The sequence below is a fragment of the Schistocerca gregaria genome, chromosome 2, assembly GCF_023897955.1.
Source record: "Schistocerca gregaria isolate iqSchGreg1 chromosome 2, iqSchGreg1.2, whole genome shotgun sequence".
Taxonomy (NCBI): domain Eukaryota; kingdom Metazoa; phylum Arthropoda; class Insecta; order Orthoptera; family Acrididae; genus Schistocerca; species Schistocerca gregaria.
The window spans coordinates 461,873,560-461,891,451 of record NC_064921.1 but is presented as its reverse complement, the minus strand read 5'-3'; positions in this window follow the sequence as shown (position 1 = coordinate 461,891,451).

Below are 17,892 nucleotides of genomic sequence, written 5' to 3'. Positions count from 1 at the left end.
TGTACACGATTCTTGCAATAAAAATTACGCAGCTTAAGTATGATTAAGAGTCCATGGTAGTTAGTACTTCAGAATGTCTAAATGTTCTTTCACAGTGACATAACGAAATGTCGTGTGGCTAGGGCCTTCGCCGGCCGGGGTGGTCGAGCGGTTCTAGCCGCTACAGCCTGGAACAGCGAGACCGCTACGGTCGCAGGTTTGAATCGTGCCTCGGGCATGGATGTGTTTGATGTCTTTAGATTAGTTCGGTTTAAGTAGTTCTAAGTTCTAGGGGACTGATGACCTCAGAAGTTAAGTCCCATAGTGCTCAGAGCTATTTGAACCATTTTGAGCTAGGGCCTTCCCTACGGTAGACCGGTCGGCCATTGCAAGTCTTTTGAGCTGACGCCACTTCCGTCACTTGCGCGTCGATGGAGATGGTACAATGATGAAGACGACGCAACACCCAGTCCCTGAGTGGAGAAAATCTCCGAACCTGGGCCCCTTTGCATGGCATTCTGTTGCGCTAATCACTTTTTTTCCTTTATCTCATATTGTTCGTGATTACTCGTTCTATTTATTCGGGGCGGACGTCCCATGGGGCATGTTCAAGTTCATCATCGTTCCATTACCTCAGTTTCTTTTTTTTTTATTACAGAGGGCGGGTAATCCTTTGACCGCGCCGGTGCCGCTCAGCTACCGAGGCGGACAGTGACATACTAATATGATATGTAATACATATGTTGTACCTACTTCCAAAGAGCGGAACAACACCATTGTACGGAAGATATGGCTGCTGACCAATCATCGCGTTTGTATTTGTTTGTATCAGGTTATTATTATGATGAACGAAGAACAGTGTAGTTTACACTTACTTATGGTAGTCTACCAAAGTCCACGGTAGTTTCACAACTCTGTCCCAGAGTTAACTTACTAGAGAAGATATGGAAACGCAAAACCTACTAGAGAAGATATGGAAACGAATTTCGTTAAGTCGAAGGAAGAGTTGAGGGTCACTGACCGCAGAGGACGAGAAGGCAGACGCCACTGAGCGAGGACCTGCTACGGTCACTGTGTGTTCCGACTGCGGCCAGTGACAGCAGGAGCTGTCTGCGTGTGATAAGCTGCGTGAGTTACGGCCGCCCGCGACCGCCACCGCCAGCGCTGCGGTCCTGATCGGCGTGCGTCCCCCGCGTATTAATCAAAGCGTTGGGAGCACTAATTGCGCCGTGGAAGCCGCGCTAAAACAGAATTCCTTCATAAAACTTTACGTCCGGCTCATAAAGGCGCCTATCAAACGGCGGCTCGCCGGGCCGCCTGTTATTTTTGTTCGCTCCTTCGGCAGCGGGCGCCGGGCGTCAGTGATGAACGCTCCGGAGCGTTTAAATTATTTAATCCCGCTACAAGTCGTGAAATAGTGTCGCGAACGGCGCACCGCCATCGCGTTTTACGGGCCTGTAACTCAGCCCGCGTGTGCCACTGTGCCCTAATAAACATACCTTCCAAAGCACTCGCGGCGAAAAAAATTGCGCAGCGTAAACAAACAGTCCGCCCCTCGGACGGAGATAAGCTCTGGGTAAATGTCACGGAACATCCACACACTGCGCAACTGGACGAGCCGGGCCAATATTTGTCCTTTTGAAAAACAGGCAGTTACCAAAATAAAACGAAAAAGAATACAAAAATTTGCGCGTTGCTTCAGAATAGGGCTACTGGCGCAGTGTTATTCGCCATGCAGAATGTTGGGCGAGTGGTCCCCATCATGGTGCTCTTGATAAGCATGGCGATCGCGACAGCAGGACGGCACGTGTTATCGTGGTGGAGAACGAAAAAAAATGCTGCGCTATAAAATATTCATAAACTCAGCTTACCTCTTAAAGCTTCTGAATACGTTGTATTCGCAGCACAGTGATTGAATTCCCGAGCTCATTGACGGAGCGGAACACTTACGCGGGATATCCCCAGTTGCGCGAATGTGGCTAGGTGGTACGCTGCTCTTCTGATGGGCAACATTGATGTTCAGATTCTTGCTTCGCTATCCTTTTTAATGTTATGCACGGTTTCCCAAAAAACAGAACGCCATTGTGATTGCTGGAATAGTCCACCAACAAGGAAACAACCCAATTCCTCTGCATCCTTCTCCATCAAAGACACCGAGCACGGTGGCGTAGTAGTTTGCACAGTGGACTCGCATTCGAGAGGACGACTGTTCAAACCCGCGTTCGGCCATGCTGATTTAGAATTTCTGTGATTTCCATAAACTGCTTAAGGCAAATGCCGGGATGGTTCCTTCGAAACAGCACATCCCAATCCTTCCCCAACCTGAGCTTTGCTCCGTCTGTAATGACATCGTTGTCGAAGGGACGTTAAACACTCATCTCCTCCTCTACCATCAGATACAGCTGGTCTCTCATTTCCGGAGATGTCGACGTCAGACATAGAAATCTCGAGCTGCCTTCTTTCACACTGTGGTCTCTGCAACGTCCTGAATCAGTTGACAAGCCTTGCCTTCCTCTCAGAAGGTACAATGGCCCCCCTTTTACAATTTTAGCGTGTGTATAACTACAGTGACAGCTTGTAATATGTATCATGGTGTTTGTGATTCTAGGAATGATAACGCTATGTTTTGGAAGATATCTGAGAAAATAATTCTTACCAGATATATGGACAAGTTATTGGGACATTGGCTGCGCCATTCGGGAGCAAGTAATTTGGCAATGGAAAGAAAAGTAGAGAGAAAAAATTATAAGGGGACATTAACATTTTAATAAGAAAAATTTATAATAGAGAATTTAGGTGTAGCACTTAAATAGGATGGTCAGGGTCAGTCTGAAAAGCTACTAATGGTGTTGCAGGTTAGATTGTGCTGATAAATAATTGCTGAGAAAAAAAAATTGATGCATTCCGCCGTTTTCGAGTTAATTAGCACTGAAGTTAGCCCAGGAGGCCGTTGCGAACGCAATTCAAGAGGTCCGCGAGAAACAGTTAGTATCGATTGTTCTCATAGTGTAACTGATAGCGCACAAGACTACTCAGCCTTTGGCTCGGGTTCACTCCTCGCTGCCGTCCGATATCCAGTTTTTGTGTCGCTCTCTTGTTCGGCTTTAGGGAACCACACGAAGCATACGTTTGACGACACAGTCCGTGGCGTGCCGCTTCTATTTGCACGCGCAGCGTCCTGACTGACTACGTTCAACGCTAATTGACTGGAAAACGGGGCAACTTAACGAAATTTTTTCTTAAGACCTATTTCGCAGCACAACCTCATCTGCGACAACATTACAAGCTTATCAGACAGCTTCTGACAATCCTGTACATGTACGTTCATGTTGGAATAGTTAAGTATGACATGAAGTTTGTCATAAACCCACTCAAAATGTTGATCACTTTTTAAAAAATCAAAGGAATTAAACGAATAAAGACAGTGGAATTCCATGCTTACACGTAGCAACCTCGTAATACAGCTGGCAACATGAGGACCATAAAGACGAAGTAAGAACAGTTTTCACTTGTACGGGGCCCCACAGCCAATTTCGCTCGCCTTACACATAAGTAGAACATAAAGGAAGAAAATAAGAAATGTATCAAGTTCACTGGAAAATGCTTGAATTTTTACCGCAGTGTTAACTAATTAACGCAGAAGAAGAGCCATACAAATTGTTAATTTTACAATGTTAGTAGACACTTAGGTTCACAGATCTGTCTTGTTGTCACCTTCTTCTTTTTCCTGCCGTCTAAAAGTGTGAAGATGAAAATTTTTGTCTACAGCCAGATTTGGAACAATTACCAGTGATTCGATCGCCACAGAGTGAACGAGAGTTTGTGATCTTTCTTGTAGAGGCGTAACTTTGTTTCTATTAGTAGACTATCAAGTGAACCAAAGATATCACCTTCTTAAAATAATCTTCCAATTATGTTGCACCATTTGCGTTTGTCTATGAACGTAGGTCTATGAGAGGTAGAACTTTATGAGACCAAACAGTGCAGTTTTTCCCTGTGGTTCCCTCTCCAGACAGACTGCCAGTCAGTAACATTGTGTAGCGCAGCAGCTGGATAGGGCGAGTTGTTTAATCAAAGCGATACGTCTCTGTGGAAATTCTGATCGTGTCTTTTCGCCCAAGAGTTTGGTCGCAGCAGGAATTTGAAATATTCTTCGGCAAGAATGGACGTCATTCGCTAAACATAAGAATGCAGCAGTAACTTAACTTCGTCTTTCAAGACAAGAAGATGAAACCCTCACTGGGCCTAACATTAGTGTAGGGCTGTCTCTGAGCACGACTCGAACAGTTTACGTCACAGGTTGGAAAATTCCGGGTTCTGTTCGATCTTTCGAATGGCCCACAGTCTAATGAGTGTTGTTGATACTATGTCTACTACGTGTCTTAAAGTTTTCAGTGCACTGTGGAGTTTAATAATAAAAAAATCTGTGAAACTGGACTAAAATGTCTTCTGGGGTGCAGGGATTAGGTAACAACGGTAACTAATACATAAATACGAGATTTCGCTCATGATTCTTCCTATTTCTCGAGAGCTCGTTCTGCCATCTTGTAACGTCTGAACGTCTATTGCGATGACAGATCTTGTAGTTATAGTCTCGCAATACCGATTACAGTTAGTTTACTACCATATATTCCATATATTCCATTTGTTTAGTATTCAATTCTTGCTCAAATCTCTTCATTATTTCATCTGAATGTTCCCGTCGTGTTTTCAAACTGATTAAAATATGATAACGTTTTTACGTATTATAATATGTACAAAGGGATTGAAACGCTATTTTACGACGCACTTGACAAATCGTTATTCTCTCCTAACGCAATAAAACATACTACTAAGTTTAGAACTTAATTTTTTTGGAGGACTACATTTTCGCCTTTGCTTTTTACCTTTACTTAGAAATCAACATAAATGTTTATCTATCCACATGTGAGTGGTACTGTATGAGAACTCTTATTGCAAATTTGTTCATATACAACAGCAGTTTGCGCAGTGGTAGTATTTAATGCATTTTCCCTTCGGGTTTCACGAAATTGTTAAGTTTAAGTAGAGGCGTAGCTCATTGTTCTGGATAGAGTGCCTAATTATGGCTGGTTCACAGTTTCTCGGAAATCCATTGCATTCGTGACGCGCTCGTCAAATGCCACGTAATTGTGTGGACAGGATCAATACTGTATTGAGCGCTGCGACATATCGGGAAATCTCGAACCTTAAACATTAGTTAGTGACTAGTTAGTGAAGACTGTGTTTTCCGGAACGTTTCCCATCTACCAAACTCGTGCCAATAATTGCAGTCAGCAATGTACTTTTCCTATGCGATTGATGGTTGCAGAGTGAAATGTGTTATTAGCAGTGTGAACAATCTGTAATATACAAATACGTTAATGCTTCGTGCGTACAAGCGTCACGAATAATTTGACGTGTGTAAGTGAAAGGCGAATAATTTCATTATTTACAAAAACAGGAGTTCTATGTACCTATTGCTGTATTTTATTTTGAACCGCCAGCTTGTTCCCCTAACCGTGCGACGAGTGAGCGAGCTCCTGACGGGAAGCGGCTACTAGCAACAGCTGCGCCGACCTTGCACCGGCACAGCTGCGTCCCCCGGGGCTCCGTGCCTGGCCCTGCGAATCAATCAGAGCCCTCCGCCGCCGCTGAGGGCTGTTCATTTGGCAGCTGTCAAGCTGCGTCACCGGCTGCGCGCCGCGCCGCGCTCCACGCGTCACCTTCACTCCACAGGCGCAGCGACGGATCTGCCACACCTGCCTTCTACACACCAATATAGAATCGGGAAACTAGGAAAGAAAAGTCAAGACACGTTCATAGGATTTGTCGACCTGGAAAAAGTGATGACGATGTAAAACGCTGAAAAATGTTCGAAATTCTGAGAAAAATAGGGGTTAGCTGTAGAGAGAGACGGATAATATACAATATGTACAAGATCTAATGGGCAATAATGAGACTGGACGACCAAGAACGAAGTACTCGGACTAAAAATGTGTAAGACATGGATGAAGTCTTTTGCCCCTTCTGTTCAATCTGTACTTCGCAGAAGTAATGATGGAAATGAAAGTAGGGTTCAGGAGTGGAATTACAATTCAGTATGAAGGGATATCAATGATTCGATTCACTGATGACATTGCTATCCTGAGTGAAAGTGAAGAAGGGTTACGTGTTCTGCAGAATGGAATGAACCTTCTAATGAGTACAGAATATGGATTGAGAGTATATCGAAGAAAAACGAGAGTAGTGAGAAGTAGCAGAAATCAGAACAGCGAGAAACTTAACATCAGGATTTATGGTCACAAAATAGATGAGGTTGAGGAATTCTGCCTCTTGGACAGAAAAATTACCAATGACGGCCCGAGCAAGGACATCAAATGCAGACAAACACTGGCGAAAGGAGCATTCGTGGCCAAGAAAAGTCTACTAGAATTATTAGAATCAACCATTGACTCTAATTTGAGGAAGAAATTTCTGAGAATGTACGTTTGGAGAACAGCATTGTACAGTAGTGAAAGATGGACTGTGGGAAAATTGGAAAATTATAGAACAGAAGCATTTGAAGGGTGGTGCTAGAGACGATTGTTGGAAATTAAGTGGACTAAGGTAAGGAATGAGGCGGTTCTGCGCAGAATTGGAGAGGAAAGGAATATGTGGAAAACACTGATAAGGAGAAAGGTTCAAATGGTTCAAATGGCTCTGAGCACTATGGGACTTAACTGCTAAGGTCATCAGTCCCCTAGAACTTAGAACTACTTAAACCTAACTAACCTAACAACATCACTCACATCCATGTCCGAGGCAGGATTCGACCCTGCGACCGTAGCGGTCGCACGGTTCCAGACTACAGCGCCTAGAACCGCCCGGCCAACCCTGCCGGCTAAGGAGAAAGGACAGAGTGATAGGACATCTGTTAAGATATCAGGGAATGACTTCCTTCCATGGTACTAGTGGTAGCTGTAGAGGGCAAATACTGTCGTGGAAAACATAGAATATAAACATCCGGCATATATTTATGGAGGTAGGTTTGCAAGTGCTACTCTGAAGAGGTTGGCATATGAGAGGAATTCGTGGCGGGCCTCATCAAACCAGTCAGAGAACTGCCGGCCAGAGTGGCCGAGCGGCTCTAGGCGCTACAGTCTGGAACCGCGAGACCGCTAAGGTCACAGGCTCGAATCCTGCCTTGTGCATGGATGTGCGTGGTGTCCTTAGGTTGGTTAGGCTTAAGTAGTTCTAAGTTCTAGGGGACTGATGACCTCAGAAGTTAAGTCCCATAGTGCTCAGAGCCATTTGAACCATTTTATTGAACTGATGACTCAAAAAAGAAAAGAAAAAAAGAAGGAACGAAGAGTCTTGTCGTGGCAATAGTAAATAACATGTTATAGAGCTACCAAGACGCGTGAAGTGGTTAAAATGCCACGTGCCTTCGGTCAAGCACTTCTCGGTCATTGCCAAGTGATTGACTGCCCTTTAGCAGTCATTCCCTTCGATAATGGTCGAGAAGTGCTGGCCGGAAACCTTGTGGCATTTTAGCCGTCTGAAACGGCTGGAAGCCCGAGAACGTTTTGTTCGACTTCAAATTAGTCTGTACAACCTCATGGATATTGTCACACTGTACCCTTCAGAATAGAAGGCCCGACGGGGCAAAGACATAGCTACATGGAACAATAAACTCTCCTAAATCGTATGTGCCCCACAATGAATGGTCGTTGTGGCTGAGTTCAGTTGATATGTGACTGTTCCAGCAGTTAACCTCGTTGTCTTAAAATGGTGTTCTGAAGGGATAATTTATTTATTAACGTATTTTTTTAAATTGCAGTGACCTGCTATTCAGTTGTTGCAAAGTTGTGGCAAAGTTTACACGAATATGAAATGTTGTAAAGTATGTTGAAAGCTATTATTATTTAATATATTCCTATTGTGAGTGTGATTGGTAGCGAAATTGAAACCACTCTGAAAATCAAAAAAATTTTTAGCTACACCTTCCAGATACTTCTGTACACTCTCGCCGCTCTGACGGAGACATTTGTCGTAGCGTTGTACCAACTTTCTAATACCCGCGTCAAAATTCCGCCAATTTTCTACACTGGTCTACAGCTCGTTGTCTATGCCAAAGTATTATTTTCATAGCCAGCGGTTCATGTGAGCAGAGATGAAACTCAGAGGGAACCAATCACGGACTGTACTGAGGGTAATCAAACAATTCGAATCGAAAAAGCTTTCAGTTGTGTGGGCTGCATGACATCAGGGGATATCTCACCAGGCCCTCATACTTGGCGGTAGACCCTGTTCTCTAGGCATCTTTATGAGCTTAGGATGCGCTCATAACTGAAAAGAACGACGTGACGCGATCGACAGGTATACTGGAGACCTTGCCAAATACATCTGTGCAAAGCTTGAGCGGATTTTCACTGCGGTTTCCATTTCGCATCCGATCTAACCTTACTTTCCGAATAGCCCTCATATATTCATCCAGTATTCGACAATGAGAACAGTTGGCGACTTCCAACGAACATTACACACAACTTCAAATATTTACGAAACTTTTCAAGCTGACACTCCCCTCTATCCACCTCCCCACACATACACACACAAATTGATGGAAGGATGAAAGTTTATCGCTTACTACATTTTCGGCGTACATGCAATAAACCTGTAGGTTCAGACAGGACGTTTTAATTTAATATTTCTGTACTAACGCTTCTATTCGGAACTCGTTTGGCAGACAGTATCCATATATATGGCTGAATTTGTCTGTATATTCTAAGATTTACAGCTCCAATGGATACACTTATATTGTGGCTGTTCATTTGTCCACAGCAGCAGGTCCAAGGCGAAAGTGATTTTAAACTAATAATTAACAATGAAAATGTATTGTGTGACGCTTGCTTATTATCACCTACCGCAAAATAAAAACATGTTGCTTCATTTCAGTTGACGCTGGCAGCGTTGCCACCATTCTACTATATTTATGAGAATCGCAGGCGCTCCAGAACATATGGAACTGCTGCTCCCATCAGTGTCTGGCCAAACTCACTGGAAACTTGTCACAACCGGCCACTTTCTTTTATTGTGATGGTTTCTGACGCCACTGTTATAGTGTTAGCCAATTAATAGATAAGAAGTTCAAACTGACATGTGAATCAAATGATCATTTGTACAATTTCTAGTAACATTGAAGTACAGATTTCAGTATAATTTAGTGGTTCAAAATATAAATCGGTAACATTCATATATTCTCGTTTCTTTATAAATGCACATCATTTTTATAATACGGTAATTCAGCAGTATTGACATAGAGAGCCGGCCGCGGTGGCCGAGTGGTTCTAGGCGCTTCCGTCCCGAACCGCCCGACTGCTACGGTCGCAGGTTCGAATCCTGCCTCGGGCATGGATGTGTGTGGTGTCCTTAGGTTAGTTTGGTTTAAGTAGTTCTAAGTTCTAGGGAACTGATGATCTCAGATGTTGAGTACCTCAGTGCTCAGAGCCATTTGAACCATTTGACGTAGAGATAAAGGGTTAAAATATGCAAAAACTAAAATCACTACAAAAATCTCAAACTTATGTAGAATCTAAACGAAATGGGCATATATACAGGATGATTATAATTAAAGTTAAACTTTCAAATCGTTGTAGTAATAACACCACTGGTCAGAATGACATCAAAATGCAACGACATTTTATCGGAGAAAGGGGAAAACGTATGGCAGAAGAAAAAAAAAGTGTGAAAATTGATCAATAGTTGTATGTATCAGAATACGTAAATGAAAACACCTAAAAGAGAAATCAGACACGAAAGTTGAATTACACAAAGAAGCCTGATAACGTAAATAATTAGAACTAAAAGGATCGTAACGGGAAGAGGCAGAGTCAAGCAGTAACAGTAGTGGTGGAAAGTGTCTGCTCGTTACATCGGAACCAACGTTCGTTATGGGAAAGTTTAATTTGTGATGAACGCAGAGCCTTACTTCTCAGGCAAACGACTAAGTAAAGAAAGGGTGCTCAAAATCAATGTTTGATTTACAAAAAGGCTTCCACAGAGAAATATCGCAAGATCACCAACGGCACCAAAGTCATACTGATTACTAATACAAATAAGTCAATATGTATAAGTTTCGTATTAATACGCCATACATTTTCTTTCATTTCGAATAAATAGCAGTAGCCATAGAATTATCGATATTATAGTGGTAAGTATTCCCTCTAGACGACGCCCAAAAGTACACTAAATTTTAATTCATTTTATGAGGCTGGCTGTAACATAGATTATGAACCAGAAAGGAATACAAACACGTTTCTTGATTAATTAAATGTAAAAGATAAATATTTAAAAGTGAAGACTCAAAACGATATGTAAATGTAAGTCGTTCACCATTGGCTGATACGATGCCTTAGGTCTGGAGTACTCCCTCTATACCCTACGTAACTCGTGGCCGCTTAGCCATCAGCATCAGTTACAGTGACTGACGCCGCCACAGCGATTCAGGGGCCATCGCCGTCATACTTTTATATCATTGACTTCTCTATGTAATATAGCACTTTTACCTCTGCTATCATAGTACAAACTCTGAGGGTGGCTGATGATTAAAAGGCCGGAACCGGTTGCGATCAAGTGTGTTTTTAAATAATTCCAAAGTCAGACGCCAGTCGGGTGCCACTTACCCACGTGATGTTTGCCTGATGCGAGCTCATGGAGGGGGGGGGGGGGGGGGGAGCATAGACGAGCGAAAGGCGGAGTTAACGCTGCTGCATAATCGCTGTCGGGTTAACGGCGACTGTCAGCGCGCAATGCGACACAGCAGGCAGGACGCCGCCCGCTGTGCATTAGTTTTATAACCCGCGCAGTCGCGCGCCCGCATCTCCTAGTATGGCGGCGGCGCCCCTTTTATTGCGTTCGACGCCCCAGCACGGCGCAGCTCTGTCCGCTGTGATGCTCTGTAATCTCTCGCCGTTATTCGCCGAATCTCAGTGGCCTTTCAGCTGTCAGCAGGGGTGCTGCTAGGGGGAAACACCCTGTTACCGGCTTCCTTCTTCCTCAAACAAATAAAAAGACAACCGTACATTGGACAGTAAATTTTATTTGTTGTTTCAAAACGCCAAAAATGTCACACTTCACGTACACAGTTGTCGTCGTTCGAATTTCCTTCACCTTGCACGTAGGGTCACAGAAAAAGTATCGATACTTTTTGGTATCGAGTACTTTCACTTCGAAAGAAATACTTTTTCTTACTCGACACTTTTCAAGTGATACTTTTACTCGTATCAGTGCTGCATTATTTGATCAAAAGTATGTGGACACCCTCGTGGACACCCTCGTGGAACGCTTATCTGATCGCTAGATGTCACGACAGGCGGACCCGACAGAATAAAAGGAGTCGGGGAGCACTTTGCCGTCAGTAGTGAAGCATTAACACGGTGAGATGGTATGGAGATGTAAGCGTCTTCGAACGCTGACTAATAATCGGATGCCACCTGTGTAGCAAATTTATCAGGGGCATTTGCAGGGTGTTTCAAAAATGATCGGTATATTTGAAACGGCAATACAAACTAAACGAGCAGCAATAGAAATACACCGTTTGTTGCAATATGCTTGGGACAACAGTACATTTTCAGGCAGACAAACTTTCCAAATTACAGTAGTTGCAATTTCCAACAACAGATGGCGCTGCGGTCTGGGAAACTCTATAGTACGATATTTTCCACATATCCACCATGCGTAGCAATAATATGGCGTAGTCTCTGAATGAAATTACCCGAAACTTTTGACAACGTGTCTGGCGGAATGCCTTCACATGCAGATGAGATGTACTGCTTCAGCTGTTCAATTGTTTCTGGATTCTGGCGGTACACCTGGTCTTTCAAGTTTCCCCACAGAAAGAAGTCACAGGGTTTCATGTCTGGCGAATAGGGAGGCCAATCCACGCCGCCTCCTGTATGTTTCGGATAGTCCAAAGCAATCACACGATCATCGAAATATTCATTCAGGAAATTAAAGACGTCGGCCGTGCGATGTGGCCGGGCACCATCTTGCATAAACCACGAGGTGTTCACCGCCAGTTTGTACCGCCACAAATTCACGAAGAATGTCCAGATAGCGTGATGCAGTAATCGTTTTGGATCTGAAAAATGGGCCAATGATTCCTTTGGAAGAAATGGCGGCCTAGACCAGTACTTTTTGAGGATGCAACATGGGGCTTTTCGGTTCCCCATATGCGCCAGTTCTGTTTATTGACGAAGCCATCCAGGTAAAAATAAGCTTCGTCAGTAAACCAAATGCTGCCCACATGCATATCGCCGTCATCAATCCTGTGCACTATATCGTTAGCGAATGTCTCTCGTGCAGCAATGGTAGCGGCGCTGACGGGTTGCCGCGTTTGAATTTTGTATGGATAGAGGTGTAAACTCTGGCGCATGAGACGATACGTGGACGTTGGCGTCATTTGGACCGCAGCTGCAACACGGCGAACGGAAACCCGAGGCCGCTGTCGGATCACCTGCTGCACTAGCTGCGCGTTGCCCTCTGTGGTTGCCGTACGCTGTCGCCCTACCTTTCCAGCACGTTCATCCGTCACGTTCCCAGTCCGTTGAAATTTTTCAAACAGATCCTTTATTGTATCGCTTTTCGGTCCTTTGGTTACATTAAACCTCCGTTGAAAACTTCGTCTTGTCGCAACAACACTGTGTTCTAGGCGGTGGAATTCCAACACCAGAAAAATCCTCTGTTCTAAGGAATAAACCATGTTGTCCACAGCACACTTGCACGATGTGAACAGCACACGCTTACAGCAGAAAGACGACGTACAGAATGGCGCACCCACAGACTGCGTTGTCTTCTATACCTTTCACATCACTTGCAGCGCCATCTGTTGTTGAAAATTGTAAGTACTGTAATTTCGAAAGTTTGTCCGCCTGAAAATGTACTGTTGTCCCAAGCATATTGCAACAAACGGTGTAATTCTATCGCTGCTCGTTTAGTTTTTATTGCCGTTTCAAATATACCGGTCATTTTTGAAACACCCTGTAAAACGCTCTAAAGGCATCAAGTCACCCCTTAAAATTAAAAAAAAAAATTACCATGCCACATCCGATTAACCAGCAGACCCCACAAGTCGGGATTAATGCTTCGATAGAGAGAGATTGGGAATTCTTCTTCATATGTTTCACGAATAAGTTGATGGCAACAACAGGTGTATCTTTAGTTTCGCTTCACAGTACTCCAACACATTTCAGTCATATTATTTTTTTGTGGGGGGCGGAGGGGGGGGGGGGGGGAGGGTCGGCTCATAGGGCGATACTTCCAACGAGAGTAGGTAGAATTCGATGGCACTGCCAGTCGTCTGAACTAATTTTTATGTGTGAGGATATCTAAAATAATTATACAGCGGACATTAAAAATGCAGGGGCTGTTTATCTACGCGTATGTATCTTGGAAACATGCAAAACTATTCGTTACCGTCTGCCACTCTCTGAAAGAATGCGACAGTCTATGATCAAAAATGTTTTCGTGTTAAGAGAAATAGGGGAGAGTATTTCGTGCATTTTCTATATAATATAAGGCCACTGTCACTAATTTCCGTGGGTTTGTAATTCTAAATAAATTCTTTCAACAATACTTCGAAAACGAAGTATTTGCAAACACACTTTTCCTCTTGACATTCATCTCTCATTATGCTGTGAACCCACTACCCATATAATTTCGTTAAGTATTTCTGGTGCGTCCTTTGTAAGTTCCATGGTTAGTTCATAGGACGTACAATGTGACGACTACACAATTGTCTCTGCAGCCTGAAATAATCCTGTTGCACGTAATTTTATGCAATGCATGCAGTACTTCCCACGCCGTATTCTCGCGTGTTAGCCCAAACAGAGTCACTTCGGTAATTCGCAGTAATAACAAAAAGAAGAATCCACCCTTTGAGAATAACTGCCCTCTACCTGGTTATCAGATACTGAATTACGATATTTGCTTATGAAATCACTGTGCAAACATTAACGAAAACAGTGGAATAACAGTTTAGAAACAAGAGGGTACGGCTGCAGCAGAAATAACCGACAGCAGCTGGCAAGTATTATGCAGTAATTACACACAAATTGGTAATAACTGTTAGCAATTACGCATTAAGCTCACTAATGAAACACATTGTAGTGCATTTACGGCGGGGAATTTTCGATTTAGTAAAAGGCAGACCGCGTGCTCACAGTCGCGCTGTGCCATATTGCATCGCGTTACACAAATACGCAGAATGCGACCTTTTCGTTCGAGTTTGGCTTCACCGCGAAGCGACCGCACTTTAGCCATTATCCTCACTGCAATCTGAACACCGAACGGCCGGGGTGGTATAATGCCGCTTGACCCAGGCTGAAGTAGTTCAAAGTTCTTTGGTGGATGCAATTTTTATCTCTGCAACGGTCACCTAAGAATCCCGATCACTCAGTTGTGTGTCCTGGATAAACTGCTAAGTAGAATTCGTGGGAAGAAACAATAACACGACGTTGATGATGATGAGTCAGTTATATAAAATACCCGATTTTCTTTCGAAAACTCATTGGCCTAAAAATAAGATACAAATTCTTGAAAAGGCGTGTGTCGATGATAACATCCCATGTAAGAAAGCGCGAACTGTCAGAAAATTGGACCGGAAGGAATCTGAATAGTTTGAAATATGGTACTATAGAGTATGCTTAAAATGAAAGAGGAAATGAATATTTAGATGAATTTTATCCGTAGTGGATGCTGTCAGACTCCGTGACTGTTCATTTATGGGTTTGTAGAAAAATATCTGCTGCCAGTAACAATAAAAGGTTGTTTATTCGTCACACGACCGGTTTCGGGCTTGCGCCCATCTTCAGGTGTTAATACATTCATTTACAATGTTTGTACTGTTGGAGATCAAAAGATGTAAGTACAGATATATTTTCGTCAAATGCTGCCTTACCACTTACAGTTGTCCCACTTGTATTTATGTAGTCACCAGCAAATAATTTTTTTGTATTTATACAGTGATCACCAACAGTACAAACATGTAAATGAATATATAAATACCTGAAGATGGGCGCAAGAACGAAGCCGGCCGTGTGACGAATAAACAACCTTTTATTGTGACTGGTAGCTGATATTTTTCTACAACTCCTGAATATTTAGAGTTTAATGTTCACATGGGCGGCAAGATTATGATAGACGTAGCGAATAGATAGTGGAAGGATGTGGAAGGAAACTGAGCACAGCTTTTCAAAGGAATCACCCCCGTATTTACCTTAAGCGAGTTAGTAAAACCACGGATAACGTAAATCCGGATGGCTGGGCAGCAATTTGAACCACCACTCTCCAGAACACGTGTCCAGTGCCTCGCAAATGCGTCACCTCTCTCGGCTCTAAGAGTTAAGTGAAAAATAAAGTAGTCATAGCAGATACGTAAGAAAAAGGAAGGGATGAAGGGACTCTGAGGACAACTCTCACCAAAAAAGATACAGGTTAGTGATAAACAGACGACGGCATCCACGAACTGTCGGAACTGGAAAAAGCAGTATCATGTTCAAAAGCCTTTATCCAAAAATTTAGCAATATTTTCACATTTGAAATACACCAGCAACACACAACACACACGATTTTTGCCATGATTTTACTGGTTAGATAGCAGTAGCTATTGTGGAGGTTTCGATCTCTGTACCATAAATGGTATAAGCCATCCTCAGATTTATTATTTTTGACATCTAAATAGTTCCGTGATGCTTATCAAGTATCACAGTGTTAGTTCAATGTCTACAATGTCTGCAAAACTACGCCAGCCATACAAACAATGCTTTGTACAATCCAAGTGTCACAATGCTATTTTCCACAGAAACATATTCGTCGAAATCGTGCTCAAATGTGAGTGTTGTTCTCCAGCTAAGTGCCACAAAGCTATTTTCATCCGTAAAAACATCTGGCGAATACGCACTGCCTAACTGGCAACTGCCTTTCAAGTCAGCCCTAAATGACGTGAGGTAACAAAACTAACCCGACCAAACCTATAACTGCCGAAAGCACACGTTGCTTAATACACTAAGCTAAGTATGTCAGTATCTAAACAGACACTCTGAATTGCTGCCAGTTAATGAAAGAATGAACTTGACTTCATTCTGAACTTCTTGTGTGATATCAGGAAGGCCATGCCAAAATGTATGGGTATGTTTATCCGGGGTAGTTGTAAACACACAGTAAACTGAGCGTTATTATCCCACCCGAGAACTCACCATTAACGTCCCCACAGCAGCATAAAACATGCATTTTGCTAATGGTAGACAGCACGATTTGAGTACTGACAGTCCCCATCCATGGTTCAGTGAACATTTCATCGAAGTGTAATGAATTTTCCACTATCTGACAGTATGATGTAGCTTTACCAATAGAAGATGGGGAACACCACGTACTGCATGATGAAGTTTATACCCAGGATGGAGTCGCTATAATCTTTGGGTGACTTTGAAAGTATAGCAACTCTCGTTTTTACTATATGAATGCGTATTACTATAGCTCAGAATGCTATTTCATCGAATTGTCAAGTAGTTTCCAATATGTGACAGCAGAAAATGACATATTTTGAATTGTAAGGTGAAGTTAATACCTTAGCATAGACTCAGTTTGTTAATTCTCATCGACAAGTGCGCTTTAAAGTCTAAGATCAGCAGATTATATGTGTTTTGCAGTGTCAGAGAGCCAGTTTTTATGTATTTGGATGAATGTACTGTGTTTTGATAATGCTTCGTACAAAAACCGAACTACACTTGTCTACAAACCGATAATTTACTTCAGTAGTGCCAATAAGCAAGACACGTGTATTTCAATAAGTGGTGCACACAATTTGAATTTGGAAATATTTAACTGAAAGGTCCATTATACTTGTAATGTGTGGTACAGATATCAGACTCTGATCGTCAACAAGTGATGCTTAACCTATGAACTTTATCAGTAACGTCAATAAGCAATCTCTCTCTCTCTCTCTCTCTCTCTCTCTCTCTCTCTCTCTATCTCTATGTGTGTGTGTGTGTGTGTGTGTGTGTGTGTACTTTCTTAAATCGTTATTTGTTGTGATAAATAATTTTATTTCAGTGACAAAGATTAAATTTTCTGGATGTACCCCTTTTGATTAGAATTTGGAGGTTTTTCAGTATTTGATTATTAGAAGTGTAGTTTTAGTGATCCTTTGTACCATAGTTCCAGTTGGCACATATTGCATCATTCATCAAAATTTCGGTTTATATGTACATATTTGGAATAGGGCTACTAGAAAATATATATATATATATATATATATATATATATATATATATATATATATATATATATATATATATATATTCTAGTAGCCCTATTCCAAATCACAAATAAAAAATTATTAGGCTGTTTAATAATATAAATTGTATTTTATAGGGGAGAACAGGGTGCATTATCTTCGTCCCACCTTAACTGATGCCCACTAAGGTGAAACAATACTTACAAACTTGTTAAAAAGATAGCTGATTGCAGTTTGTTTTATGAACCGCCAGTAGCATAACCTCAGACTGAAATACTAACAACGTTCACTAGTTTTGAACTTGGAGATGCCAAGAAATACTTGACAAGCATCTTAGAACAATTTATATGTGTGAATATTTAACTTATGGATTCATTTTGCGAAACGTCAAGTGTAAGTATAAAAAAAGGAACGAAGCACGTTTGTCCACTAGCTGAAAGCAATTCAGACTACCAATTTATGTGCTTACCTGCTTGGCGTTGTACTCTAGCCAGAATGTGTTTTCTGTAGTTACAGGTTTGGTCAGGTTAGTTTTCTTATATCACCTCATTTAGGCCTTACGTGGAATGTCAACTTCCTGTTCAGCAAGTTATTTTTTTAGTCTTTTATTTTTAGTCAAATGTGTATTGGCATGAAAATGG